General features: G+C 34.4%; 2 long non-coding RNA genes across 2 annotated transcripts; one reads left to right on the forward strand and one right to left on the reverse strand.

Annotated features, from left to right (window-relative positions):
• Positions 1-1317: 1317 nt before the first annotated feature.
• LOC149794108 (uncharacterized) lies at positions 1318-10432 on the forward strand. The gene is made up of 2 exons (XR_016422958.1): positions 1318-2412; positions 9676-10432. It is a non-coding gene; the product is annotated as an uncharacterized LOC149794108 (long non-coding RNA).
• LOC149794109 (uncharacterized) lies at positions 3859-12966 on the reverse strand. Its single transcript, XR_016422959.1, has 3 exons — positions 11621-12966; positions 10446-10520; positions 3859-7857 (listed from the first exon to the last, which is right to left on the reverse strand). It is a non-coding gene; the product is annotated as an uncharacterized LOC149794109 (long non-coding RNA).
• Between the last annotated feature and the right edge of the window lie 1608 nt (positions 12967-14574).

The following is a 14574-nucleotide window of genomic DNA, read 5'->3' on the forward strand; positions in this document are numbered from 1 at the left end:
CTATAATCTTTACACAAGAGCTAGAACATCCCAATAAGGGGCTTTTGGTCTATAATCTTTACACAAGCGCAAGAACATCCCAATAAGGGGCTTTTGGTATATAATCTGTACACAAGCTCAAGAACATCCCAATAAGGGGTTTTTGGTCTATAATCTGTACACAAGAGCTATAACATCCTAATAAGGGACTTTTGGTCTATAATCTGTACACAAGCGCAAGAACATCCCAATAAGGGGCTTTTGGTCTGTAATCTGTAAACAAGCGCAAGAACATCCCAATAAGGGGCTTTTGGTGTATAATCTTTACACAAGAGCTAGAACATCCCAATAAGGGGGTTTTGGGCTATAATCTGTACACAAGCGCAAGAACGTCCCAATAAGGGGCTTTTGGTCTATAATCTTTACACAAGAGCTGGAACATCCCAATAAGTGGCTTTTGGTCTATAATCTGTACACAAGCGCTAGAACATCCCAATAAGGGGCTTTTGGTCTATAATCTTTACACAAGCGCAAGAACATCCCAATAAGGTGTTTTTGTCTATAATCTTTACACAAGCGCAAGAACGTCCGAATAACGAGGTTTTGGTCTATAATCTTTACACAGGAGCTAGAAGATCCCAATAAGGGGCTTTTGGTCTGTAATCTTTACACAAAAGCTAAAACATCCCAATAAGGGGGTTTTGGTCTATAATCTGTACACACGAGCTAGAACATCCCAGTAAGGGGCTTTTGGTCTATAATCTTTACACAAGAGCTAGAACATCCCAATAAGGGGCTTTTGGTGTATAATCTTTACACAAGAGCTAGAACATCCCAATAAGGGGCTTTTGGTGTATAATCTTTACACACGAGCTAGAACATCCCAATAAGGGGCTTTTGGTCTATAATCTTTACACAAGAGCTAGAACATCCCAATAAGGGGCTTTTGGTGTATAATCTTTACACAAGAGCTAGAACATCCCAATAAGGGACATTTGGTGTATAATCTTTACACAAGAGCTAGTACATCCCAATAAGGGGCTTTTGGTGTATAATCTTTACACAAGAGCTAGAACATCCCAATAAGGGGCTTTTGGTCTATAATCTTTACACAAGAGCTAGAACATCCCAATAAGGGGCTTTTGGTCTATAATCTTTACACAAGAGCTAGAACATCCCAATAAGGGGCTTTTGGTCTATAATCTTTACACAAGAGCTGGAACATCGCAATAAGGGGGTTTTGGTCTATAATCTGTACACAAGAGCTAAAACATCACAATAAGGGGCTTTTGGTCTATAATCTTTACTCAAGAGCTAAAACATCCCAATAACGGGCTTTTGGTGTATAATCTTTACACAAGAGCTAGAACATCCCAATAAGGGGCTTTTGGTGTATAATCTTTACACAAGAGCTGGAACATCCCAATAAGGGGCTTTTGGTCTATAATCTGTACACAAGAGCTAAAACATCGCAATAAGGGGCTTTTGGTCTATAATCTTTACACAAGAGCTAAAACATCCCAATAAGGGGGTTTTGGTTTATAATCTTTGCACAATAGCTAGAACATCCCAATAAAGGGCTTTGGTCTATAATCTTTACACAAGCGCAAGAACATCCCAATAAGGGGCTTTGGTCTATAATCTTTACACAAGCGCAAGAACATCCCAATAAGGGGCTTTTGGTCTGTAATCTTTACACAAGCGCAAGAACATCCCAATAAGGGGCTTTTGGTCTATTATCAAGATGTTAAACAAGCTTGATTTGGAACAAGATCTGTGCATAATAATGAGGTAACCTTGTATATGATTGGCTGATAACCACTACAGAGACCAAATCCAACCAGAATTTGAGCTTAGACAAGTTTTAGGTCCTATAATAAGCGACCTCTGCACATATTAATGAGCTAAATTGCATCTGATTAGTTTTGTTGGATACCTCTCTAGATCTGGGGGCTATATATTTAAAATCTTGGTGACAGACTTCATACTAATTGTGTCATTATTCTTTCAGAAAATTTGCATCAGGGTAGAGTACAGTATGTAAAAACAGCATGATATAATGTTTGGGAGGTAATTTGCCTAAATTGTGCTCTGATAATACTTCGTAAACCCACTGTGTAAACCATGAGAGCGATATCAGGCACATTTGAGCATCTTGTTATAAGTAATTTAAAGTTAATGTCGCCAATATTTGTACAGAATTTTGTCAAATTCTTTTTGACTGTTTAAGAAGTCATTGTTTTTTTTGTGTGACAGCAGCCATATATGATGGCCAATCAGCATCGTTGTAAAACTTGAAAACCGTTCATTTAGTGATGTTCCCTGCAAATTAGGTTCAGATTGGTTGTGTTCTTTACAGGAAGTTTAAAATACCAAATGTTGAGGGATGATGGACAGCGGATGTGGAGCCATATTATAAACTTACCTGTCCAGGTAAGGTAAAAATATGTTGATTTCAAATCTTAGAAAAAGATCAGTTAAAGGATTTACTTATTTTTGTATCTTCATCCATATCTGATAACGCATCAGCATCATTTCTTCAATACTGAAAGAATTTGTTGCAAGAATACATTATCTCAAATTTGGTCAAATTCAATTAAATGGGAAATCTAGACTTCATACATGCTGCTATTTGTATTCTCAGTAAATTCAAAGCTATTGAAGCAATTTTCAAAGTTAAGATAATCAATATGCAGACAGATGTAATTTTCACAGGGCTGAGCCGAAATTAACTACGTTTCTCTTTCGGTGTATGTTACATGGAAACATATCACTAGTAAAGTAACTCTTGAAATGTTGTTGTTGTGGGGTTTAACGCCGTTTTTCAGCACACGATAGGCTATACATGGCAGCCAGTATTAATGGCGGAGGAAGAACCCGGGAAAACCCTGGAAAGAACCAGCGACCCACGAGAAGCTACTGGCAAGCTTTCTCACATACCCACATTGGCTGAATCCTAGACTCGAACCCACGCAGACAGAGGTGAGATAGTAGTGATCCGTAACAGAAAGCGCTTTAGACCACTCAGCCACTCGGGGCCCCGTCTTTGGATGTATATGTTTGTAACTGAGTCCACATTCATCAAATTGCATCTATATTTGTGTATTTATATTTAAAAATTCATGCTAAATTAAGATGGATATTCATTAAAACAAATGCTTGTGCATCCATTGCTTTTTAACAGACTATCAGAGTAAATATAGGAAAACAATATCAAAATTATTGGGGAATTTCGAGCCAAAACTGTGGAGGAAATATAAAAGGCATCTATGCAGCACATTTAAAAGTCGTTACCTCATTTAGCTCATACTACAAACAGTGGTGGTAACACGATTATCAAGATGGCTGCTGTGGTAACCATATTAGATGTTAGGACCAAGTAAACAAGAAGTTTTTGTTAAACCTCCTTGTCAGTATGACCATCCATCTCAAAAGACTATCAGTATAACAAGATTTTCAAGGTAACTGAGGTCAGATCAGTGCCATTCAGGATAAGTAGCCATAACAAGATTTTCAAGATGGCTAACTTAGTATCCATAATGGATCGCAGATTGGCACCATTTTTATTTAGGACCAACTAGCACAATAACATATTTTGATTGAAGAACAAAAACTTATTTTAACTTTAATTTTAACTGTTCTGGAAGCCCATACACATCAAAATTCTTATATCTGATTCATATCCTCAACCTCGAAGTCAGTTAGACAACCAACTCATAAACATGGCCACATATTAGAATGGATTTATCATAGACCTGAAGATGATATTCTACAGTCTTCATTGTGTATCATTAAATTGCATAAAATTACTTGTACCAAATACCTATGTCAGTAGCCAATCCTCCACTTTTGTTTACAACTGAGAAAATCCTCCGTATGATAAAGAGAACCTAACATTTTTATTACATCACATATAAATAAATTAATATGTGCTTGCATTCATTTCTCGATGACAAGCATGCACCAGCAACCCTGTTAGGAAGTGTTCTCCACGATTTTGCACTACTAAAAGTAGAATGCCATTACGGGTGAGTGGCTTTGGTTTTCATCTATGAAGCTGCTGTCACAAAATAATTCATGCAGCGAAATAAATCTACTTCAGTTCCAATAACACAATTTATAGCTGCATAGATCCAGTGGCATCACTAGCGGGGTGTGGACCGCACCAGGTGACACCATCAGAGGGGGTGACACCAAAATGGTTGTCTATAAAATGTTTTAATTTTTGTGCAAGAAGGAGGTCCATGGGGTTGACTCAGTATTACTAAAGTTAATGTCAAGGAGCAAATGTACACTACTTCCAATGACCTACACTCCTCTTGACCTTCCAGATTTCAGTTCTTTCCTTCCTTGACTTATCTGCAGCATTTGACACAATATACATTGATATATTCAGCATATCCAGTATGTGTTTGGTATTCGGGATACAGCCATAATTACTATGGTTAAACTCACATTTGACTGAAATGACACATTTAAGTCTAGTTAATCTTTGTTTTTGGCATTCTACAGGGTTTGTCTTTGGACCTGTTCTGTTCAATCGGTACACTTTGCTCCTTTAATATGTCATAAATTGTCATCGATGCTTCACCAGCTTGTTGGTCCAGATATTTTACTGATGGTAATGGACCAGTTTCACAATACAAGCAAATAATGCTCTCAGGTTATCTCGCAAAATCGCGAAATTACAAAAATGAGCCACTCATTCAAATTGTAATGTTTCATTAATAATGGCCATTGAGCCTTACAGAATATAGTAATAGGAAAACATGATAAAACTTTAGATGCACAAATTTCGAAATGTGGAATCTTATGATTAGATGACGTGTTTAAAATTTCAAAAAACAAAACATCTCAAAACTTTACAAACGTGAATAGTTTTATATCAAATCGCAGTTTGCAGAAAAATTGATTTCCAAGCATGAATCCTTCAGTCTATTAAAAATATCTGAACTGTTTAATACCAGGAATACATAAATTTAGTAAAGCAGACTGAATTAATCAGAGTAGCAGACATTTTTGCGAAACTTTTTCTTTTCATTTTACAATTTCTGTGCTGAGCAGACCAGTTCCTAACCACTTTCCTTGTGCATGGCTACAATTTCTCACTTGAATTTGAAAGAAAATGGATAATTGCTAAGCAAGATCAAAAAGAATCTAACTGAAAGACAAAACATTTTCCTTAATTTAGAATGTACCATTTAAGGATTGAATTATTTGTTTGGAGGCTAATTAGGACTTCTTTTTATTGACATGTACCCGAACAAATATTTTGAATTCTCCCACCTAGCTTTGATATCAAGCAAAAACAAACACATTTCTAATTTTATTATCCTTTACTTTATGCAGGAGGTGAGAGATATATTTGTTGTCTGAAAAGAATTTACAAATATCAGTAAGATTTCTGGATATTGAAATTATGAAATGCTTCATGTCAAATTTTGACCATTACTACAGCAACTAATTAGTCCAGATTTTGAGTGAAGAAATTTTGATTAAACAATAAACATTTGATTGATACAGATGTAATCATTTTTTTAGTAATTGTTTTAAGTGGAGAAAGCAAAAAGAAGGATGAAAATGAATTTTGAATGAAAAGTTGGTCATGTTATGAAAGATACAGAGACTAGGGTGAGCTGAGTTATCATTATGATGAATATACACAGTAATTGTTGTTCTTCTTGACAAAGACTTGAATTATATATATTTTATATATAAAACTTCTTAACCTTTGTGGATTGTTAGTCACCGAAACAGTGAATTCAATTTTCAAATCAATGTTAGGGTTTTGTTATTTATATTGTTTTAAAGATAAATTTTGTTGATATTTAATTTGAAAATCGAATTAGGGTTTGTTTTTTTGTTGTTGCTTTTTTTCACAATGAGTTTTCAGTCATCAAAACAAAAGGAATTTCTTCACAAATTTAAAATGTATTCAAATCAACTGTTGATAGATGATGATTGTGGTTGATATAGTAAAGAACCAGTCACCCATATGTGGGACAAAAGTTGACTAAATGATTAATTGAACCCCTAACTGATTAAACTGCGTCCGTCTTTTCACATGACTAATTCCCTAAACAAAACAAACAAATATAAAATGCAGAAAAAGAATGGTGTTAATGAATTTTGAGTGTGCAAATATACTTTCTGAAAGAAGAATAAATTGCTGTTAAGAATGGAATTCAAAGGAAATATGAAACATTGATTGTAAAGTGTTGTGAAATCACTCACAGAGGAACACCGATTGAATGCATGAGGGGTCAACAGTTTTGTCCATTTATTTGAACAAACAGCCACTTTCATTATGAATAGCTGGCTTTGACAATGATAAAATGATAAAGACAAGTACTACAAATCGAAAAATGTACCCCTTCCCATAATTTTACCTACCATTTCTTATTCAGGCCTAGAAAAAGAGGAGGGGTGGGGTGGAAATGTGATTGACTCTTGGAAGAATAAATGCCATCATGATGCATGAGGGATCAAAATTGGTTCTCATCATACTTTGTCCATTTGTTTGAACAACCAACAACTTCCCTTACGAACAGCTGGCTTCTGTTTAATTTATTTTTTAAGGAACTGAGAATTTACGGTTAATACATGACAACTTTCCTGTTCCAAACTGGTGCATGGGAGTGGGAAAACAGGAAAGGGTTTTAAAATTTCTATTTAATTCTTAGATTCATGGATCTGTTTAAAGCTTCATACAAATGGCATGAAAATATCCTTTGGGTCATACTATTTTTTGAATTAAGAGAATCATGGCTGAAATTTATGTAAATATTTCACAGCCAAGTGGAAAATAAATGCATTAAAGACGTTTCCAGCAGTGCATAAACCAATCATTTCAAACCATTTACCTTCTCTTGACCATTTTTTATTACTCAAGATGTAAAACCATAGCAGAAAGCGTTATGAGGCCAAATGAAACAATCTGTTATTTAGATTTTTGGACACTTTCGTTTTGTTTTATTTGGATGAAATAGTTATGGGCAGGAAGCTCCATGCCATGTGTGCAGAAAGTTAAAATTATGCAATCCAAATCATGGATACTTTTTGTAAAAAATAAACAAAGAAAAAGGAAGATATTAAAATTTGCAGAATTATCTGTAATGAACTCTTAGTTTATTGTTCAGGTACAATTGCAACCAAATCATTTTAACCCAGAGTTATTTAAAGTGAAAAATAAAGCAAAATAAGAATTGTGTTGTCATGAAACCAATTTTGATTTTAGCCTCCTATACAGTTAATTTCTCTTTATATTTATCAGGAAATAGAATTGATGGAAAAAAAGTTTAAACTACATTACCACAACGTCAATATTTTCTTAAATTTCACACTCGTCATAACATTAGATCTGGAAATGATTGGAACCAAATTCTAAAATTCTACATCAAAGTTGATAAAGACTGTTTGGTATTAAGTATATCATGGGAGTGTTTGCGGTTAAAATGTTTTCTTTTTATTAGAGTTCTTTCTATTTAGGTTGTTTACATGAATAAATATTAAACAATAAGATAATAAACCATAGTAATCAAAAGTGAATTGAAATTTTGATTATTTATAAATGTATACACTAAACATTTCATGAGGAAATGAAAAGAAGAAAACTAAAGAATAAAAACATTTAGATTTAGTGTGTATCTAGAAAAAAAATCAATTTTTAGGCAAACATATCTGGAAAGTGAGATCAAATTTTTAAGGCTTTCCTCTTATAAATAATTATAAAATGGAATTTACATCAGCCAGTTTTTCATAGTACAACCATAACAGAAAACCTGAGTTAGAGTTAGAGGCAATTATCACAATAGCATGTACATTAAAATTTAAGTAAAAATGCAACAATTTTAGTGGTGGAAATGGATGCCCGAAAATCTGAAAAAGAAAAAGAAACCATTATCGAATCGTTTTCATTAGTATCATGTACAATCAGAAATTTCCAGTGAAACGGGAAAATATTTAAAGGATATGACAACTGAAAAGGTGACAAATGTATGCAATAGATGGAATATATTTGTTAAAGAATCCCCCACCAACTTTGAAAGATTACTGAAATATATTTCTTTAAAACAATAGACATTGGACAGCATTAATAATTCTTCACTGATAAATCTATGCCTGAAAAAAGTACCTTTTTCCAGATATGTAACCCTGGACAATCATATTATTTGAGCACTAGAACATATAGTATTCAGCATATGAATATCTATGCATACAGATGCAGAGCTATACAAGACCCTGGATAGAACCACAGACCCATGGGTAGAAAATTGCAAGCATTCTCAGATACCCATGTTTGTCTAGCCAAGACTTGAGCTTACGCAGACAGAGAAGAGATATGTGAGTGATTTGTAAAGATAAACATCTTAGACCACTTGGCATCCCAGGGCCTAGTCCATTTTTGAAGGCATATTCACAATACATGAGAAACAAGAAACCATTGAAAAATGAACACACCTATCTCACAGTACAGTCCATAATTTTAATGTTTCAGGAAAATGATGAATCAGAACATTTATCCTGAAAAATTACAATGAGGAACTAATCTTATGAATTTCCTAAAATATAGGTATTCTTTTGATCAAAGATACTTTAAGTAAATGTTTCCCAAAATTACTGAAAATGGGGATGGGATTATCATTAATTTGGAATTTTTCTATCTATAATTTTGTTATTCCTTATACTGAGAGCTTTGTTATTACTCCCTATGTGGATAATTTTGTTATTCCCGATATTAATTCAAGAATTTGGTTTTGGAAGTAAAAAATTAACTTGTTACTCATTTAGAGCTTGATAGCATTTCTAACACTCCATGATTTTGGCTTAACGTCATATTGTATCTTACCAAATAAGTATTACAAAAATCTTAACCAACTTGATGGCTTTGCTAAAACAAGTCTACTGGCCTTTCAGATTAACTTAATCATACTAAGGTAGACAACTCAAATTATGGTAAATAATACCCTATTTTGCCTCTCTGCCTTGAATAATGTTTAGCCCTGCTTCTGGTTATCTCCCTTGGCTATTGTTTCCACTAAAGAGTAAACTTATTTAAAGGAAATCACAAGAATTTCTGAACTAGTATTTCAGATATTAATTCTCTATAGACATATAAAAGAAACTGGATTTTATATAAAAAAATATTGTTCAGATTATCTAGAGCAGTATGATTGTTATTAGGGGTTTAACGGCATTTTTCAGCACAATATATGCTTTGCTAAAACTGGCATAGTGGCCAGTAAAAGACGAACCTGTGAAAATCCTAGGATATTTTTTTTTAAATCTTGCACACATTTGAGGCTTTTTTGAGACTTCACACAAACTGTATTAGCATGATTCAGCAAAAACTTCTTAAAACATAAGGTAGATATAACTTTGTTAACACCTGTAGATGACCTGAGTATATTTTCATGCATATTAAATAAATATGTCCAATTATTTTATTAATTATTTTGGGGGGGATAAACCTTTCAGTCCTGAGCATTTTGAGACATATTTTACTAACATGATCAATTGGTATTCTTCAAGATATGTAATATATTTTAAAAACAATTCACAATAATTTCTTAACTAATACTGCTGATCTTAATATTAATTCTTTAGTGATAGAAAGAAATGTAAATTAAGAAAAGTATTAAACCAATCATCCACAGCATTTTGATTGTTATTGTGGGTTTAACGCCATTTTTTCAGCTATTCATGGCGGCCAGAATATCTAGTGGAGGAAGAACCCAGGAAAACCCTAGGAACAAACACGGACTAAAGGGAAACTTAAAGCTCTCTCACATACATATGTTGGCTAAGACTGGGAATGAAACCAATGTAGACAAAGATGAAATGGGAGTGATCTATAAAGGTGAGCACCTTAGACCAATCGGTCACCCGGGAACCACATAGCAGTTTGATTACAGCATATATATGGACTATGAATAGCAGTATCTCTCGGAGTTGTGTTCTTTTATCTGATCTGGTGTTAATTAATATCAAATCAACTCACACTGTATTAAGTATGAGTGATATTACTGTATACTAGCTGTGAAGTTATTGTAGCCTCAGTAATTAACTCAACCCCCATAACTCAATAGGCATCAAGCAGATTCAAAGTCTTTGTTCTAGTCCACTCCCACTTTTGAGGTGATGTGAGTTCTGAACTTTAGAATAACATTCACGAACAATGTTCATATTGTCAGGTCAACACTAACTGACTCGCTCAAAGACACTCGCTGTGGCTTAACGTGTCAACTGGACTATAATAAATATTGCATTGTATGACTTTAAGGAAAATGAAAACATTCCAATAAAAGTAAATCTCACTATTGAAGTGCTACAGCAAAATCTATATTTCATTACCTTCTAATGCAGGTACTGTCACCTATACAGCATCATAGTTTAATTGCCAGTCAATACAAATACAAGTTTGAAACATAAACTCCCAAAACAAATTCAGATTTATTCTCACTAACCATTATTTCCTTTTCGTTGGGTTGTGGCTTAGATTTCCACCTTGGCCATGCCTCTCTACTTATGACCAGCCTCGCCTACAAGTATAATAGACTTGTGACCTATTGTATTTAATGGTACTGTTTAATAATTCATATTTACTTTTGTTGAAGCTACATATAATCACAGATAATACCAGATGAGTGTTTCCTGTCTAAATAGATGAACAAATAATCTTGTTAAGCCAGTGCCAGTTAATCAATGATAGAATAAAGTATTTAAAGCATATCCATTTAAAAATACTCAAATTTGAAGGAACTTTCATGAGTTAGTTTATCAATATATTGTACATGCGTAATAATTGGGTACAGGGTCTTAAAAAAAAACAAAAAAATTGTTACTCAAAATGCAATCTGAGTTTCGATCGCTCTGGTGTTAGAGCATCTGCCTCTTATGTGGGAGGTCGCAGGATTAAACCCTGGACAGGTCATATAAAAAACTTATAAAAATGGTACTTGCAGCTGCCCTCGCATGGTGCTCAGCATTAAAAATAGTCTTAGGACTGGTCGGCTTAGTGTAAGTGTAAGATTTTAGTACAAATAGTTTTTTTTCTTCTCTATTTAATAACTAAACAGTTCTTGATTTGGAGAGATTTTTAATCAATTTAATATTGCATAGCATATGAAATATGAAATTTTTTAAAATATGATTATTTATCTTATATTTTGTTATTTACTTTAAATGTAGTAAGTATGCAAATTATATTAAACAGTCACAAACTTCCTTATTACCACAAGGTTAGATCCCCGGCCGAGTCATAGAAAAGACTTGCAAAAATGGTACTAACAACTGCCTTGTTTGGCACTCAGTATTAAGAGGTTAATATTAGGACTAGTCGGCCTGGTGTCAGGAAAATGTGACTGGGTGGGATATCATGCCACATGTCTGTGCTGGACATCACTATAAATTGTCATGCTGCAGACATCATAGTCATATGACTTAATTTTTTTAAAGCTATGTTAAAAATCCAAATCACACACACACACACTTATTACCATCACTACAACTGAACGCTATCTGAAATGAATCAATGTTAAGCAGTCATCGGTCTTTGGAACCCCTTCTTGCACTTGCTATTCACCTATTTTTCTACTTTTATTTCATGATTGCTAAATACACAAACCATTTAACTACTCACAAATGAGTGCTTCGGGAGTCTCTCGATCCGAATCTTGGGCCACTGAAGTGGTGGAACCAACGGTTTGTTGGCAGGCAGGAACATTACACTGTTCCTTTGCATGATCAGATAGAGCTGTGAAATAAACAGAACTATATTATACATTATCCTGTGGCCCTTCACAGAAGTTTATTGACTACATCTGAAAACAACAGGGAACTGTACCCAAAAGCACATCCTAAAAAGGCCAGTACAGATGGAGATGGGAAGCTATTTTGGCAGGAGTAAGATATGTAGCTAAGACTGAAAGGGCAGCAATCCAAATAAATTTAATGAAATTGCTGATAATGACACCAGCATAGTACAAAATAACACAAATCAGAAGCAAACGATTGAAAATCATATCAAACAATTATACTTCCATTAGTATGATGAATAATCAAATTGTATTTTAGAATATAGATCGAATTAGGAGAGTAAAATTAAAAGAAAATTTATTCATCAACCAATTTGTTGCTAATTTGGTGCATATATGGCAGTATGTAATTTGGCATACAAAAATACCAATCGAATAAAGCATTGACTCATAACTGTCCAATCAAAGGCATTCTGTAATCCAAGACAAAGTATATAACTGTACATCAATCATCAGTGGTGACTTACAAGGTGATAAAAGCACAACACATGCCAGTACAGATATGAGTAGAATCCATCTCAAATGTCTACAAAAGATGTTAATATTTACTTAATTACTGCTAATTAAAGGCAAATGTACAATTAGTGTTCGGAAGCTACACTATTACTGAAGACTGACTAAATCCTGGTTTAGTCTCAGATGCAACATTTCAATCACATTTAATCTAGATGACTGCCACTAACAGTTCTAATTATTGACCAAATAATTTGATCATTCAGATGACCAATTATTCGGACAAAATCTGTATCTCTCGTTCAGTCTAGATAATCTACATATTTGTACACTCTCAAGGAATTTAGTTTTAGAGAAAATAAAACGGGTTTATTTAGCTCGTATTTAACACAGAAAAGGAAACTGTATGAATGTTCAAATTTGTCTTAAGTTTCAGAACTAGATTTGAAGATCTTTTAATGTGTGCGCATGTTTAAAAATGTTCATGTCTTGTTCAAGGAATGGAAGTATTGTAGTTATGGGATATGCATAAAATATCGAAATACATGCATGAGTTGAAATTTAACAACAATCATAGACACACAATCATCATTTTAATAAAACTAAATTATATTATTCACATGCTACAACTTTTCCTCTCCTAAGCCTTTGACGTATTGTGGCTCTAAACTCACAACACTGTAAATGTACCATGATCAGGGAAATTTGTCAAAAAACTATAGCAACTTAATTTCATTCATTCTTAATAATGGTTTCCTATTCAGTCTTGATTCTCAACATTTCATTAAAATAAATCCCAATACCTCCAAAAATGTACTAAAATAACATTTATTAAGCCGACAGACCTCATTCTTTACCAAAAATGATTTTTAGCTGTATAAGATGTGTTGCTGATTTTTAAGTGAACGGTTACAATGTTACCTCCTGTTTCAGGACCTCGGCGACTCTTAAACATTGAACTATTGAACTTGCTGCAATATATCCCTGTGATATATATAGAAAGTCAACTGATAACAGACAAAGTACCCGTATAAATTATACCTGATACATTACCTACTTATATGTCAAGGAACCATATATCTATCCAAATATACAAACAACAAATTCTTAATGGGACAAATAAAGGATTTTTTCAGGTTTAATATGTTATATCTGTCAATAAATAAATTAATGTAACAATATATTTCACATGTTGTCGTATTATGTTCCATCTATTCCATATCTATTTCTATTTCGGGGCACCGAGTGGCCCAGTGGTCTAAAGTGCTCACCATTACGGATCACTGCCATCTCACCTCTGTCTGCGTCGGTTTGAGTCTCAGATTCGGCTAATGTGGTTATGTGAGAAAGCTTCTCGTGGGTCGGTGGTTCTTTCCGGGGTTTTCCTGGGTTCTTCCTCCACCATTAATACTGGCCGCCATGTATAGCCTATCGCGTGCTGAAAAATGGCGTTAAACCCTACAACAACAACAACAAATAAAGAACAAATCTGAACATCCCTTGCATCCACCCAATGAAAGACGATGGTAATAGAAACAATGTTTAAAACATTTTGGTACTTACTGATTTACCAAAAGCCCCAAAGCAACCACCAAAACAACCCATATTCCATTCAATAATATTAATACTTAGAATGTAACGGTTACTTTTGCGAAGAACACAATTGTACCTTAGGAATTATGGGAACATAGTTGTACTTCATGCGTTGCGATGGGACACAGTATGGATTGGTGACACATAACTTCAGTAATGCCAGATATTTAAATGGGGCACATTTTGACTTTATGACCAGAAAAATTGGTAAACTTACAATTTATTCTTTTGGTGTATTGGTAACCTTAAAAATGATTACATGAAATAGATTTCCATTTAAAGTTCATTTGAACTAAAGTCACATGAACTATCTGATCAAAGGCGAACAACATTTCTGTTGATTAGCGCCATTGTGACTGTCACTGAATTGTATATATCTATCATTTATTTATCATGGGGGGGGGGTGCGAGGCCTGGGCCTGATGTCCCGCTTGCCAAAGGAAAGTGAAGCGTCTCTCATAGCCTTTCCTTCCCAGGTGTAGTGATCGCCGTGGGACCACTGTCTCGCTTTGTGGGGCAGGAGGTTACTTGCTTATGGCCTCTCCTACACTATTGTGTCCACAGCAGCACCTTCATGCGGGGCCCCCTGTTTTAACAGAGCCTGCTGTGTGGCACGACCGAGTGCCCGGTGGTATAACTGGGTGGGCAGACTGGGCTTGTTAGCCTTGGCAGGCAACCAGTCTAAGAGAAGGGAAACTCTGACTCCAAACCCGGGCAGATGAAGCTCATTAGC

Source organism: Sinohyriopsis cumingii, chromosome 8 (genome assembly GCF_028554795.1).
Source record: "Sinohyriopsis cumingii isolate HCF-2022 chromosome 8, ASM2855479v2, whole genome shotgun sequence".
Classification (NCBI taxonomy): Eukaryota; Metazoa; Mollusca; class Bivalvia; order Unionida; family Unionidae; genus Sinohyriopsis; species Sinohyriopsis cumingii.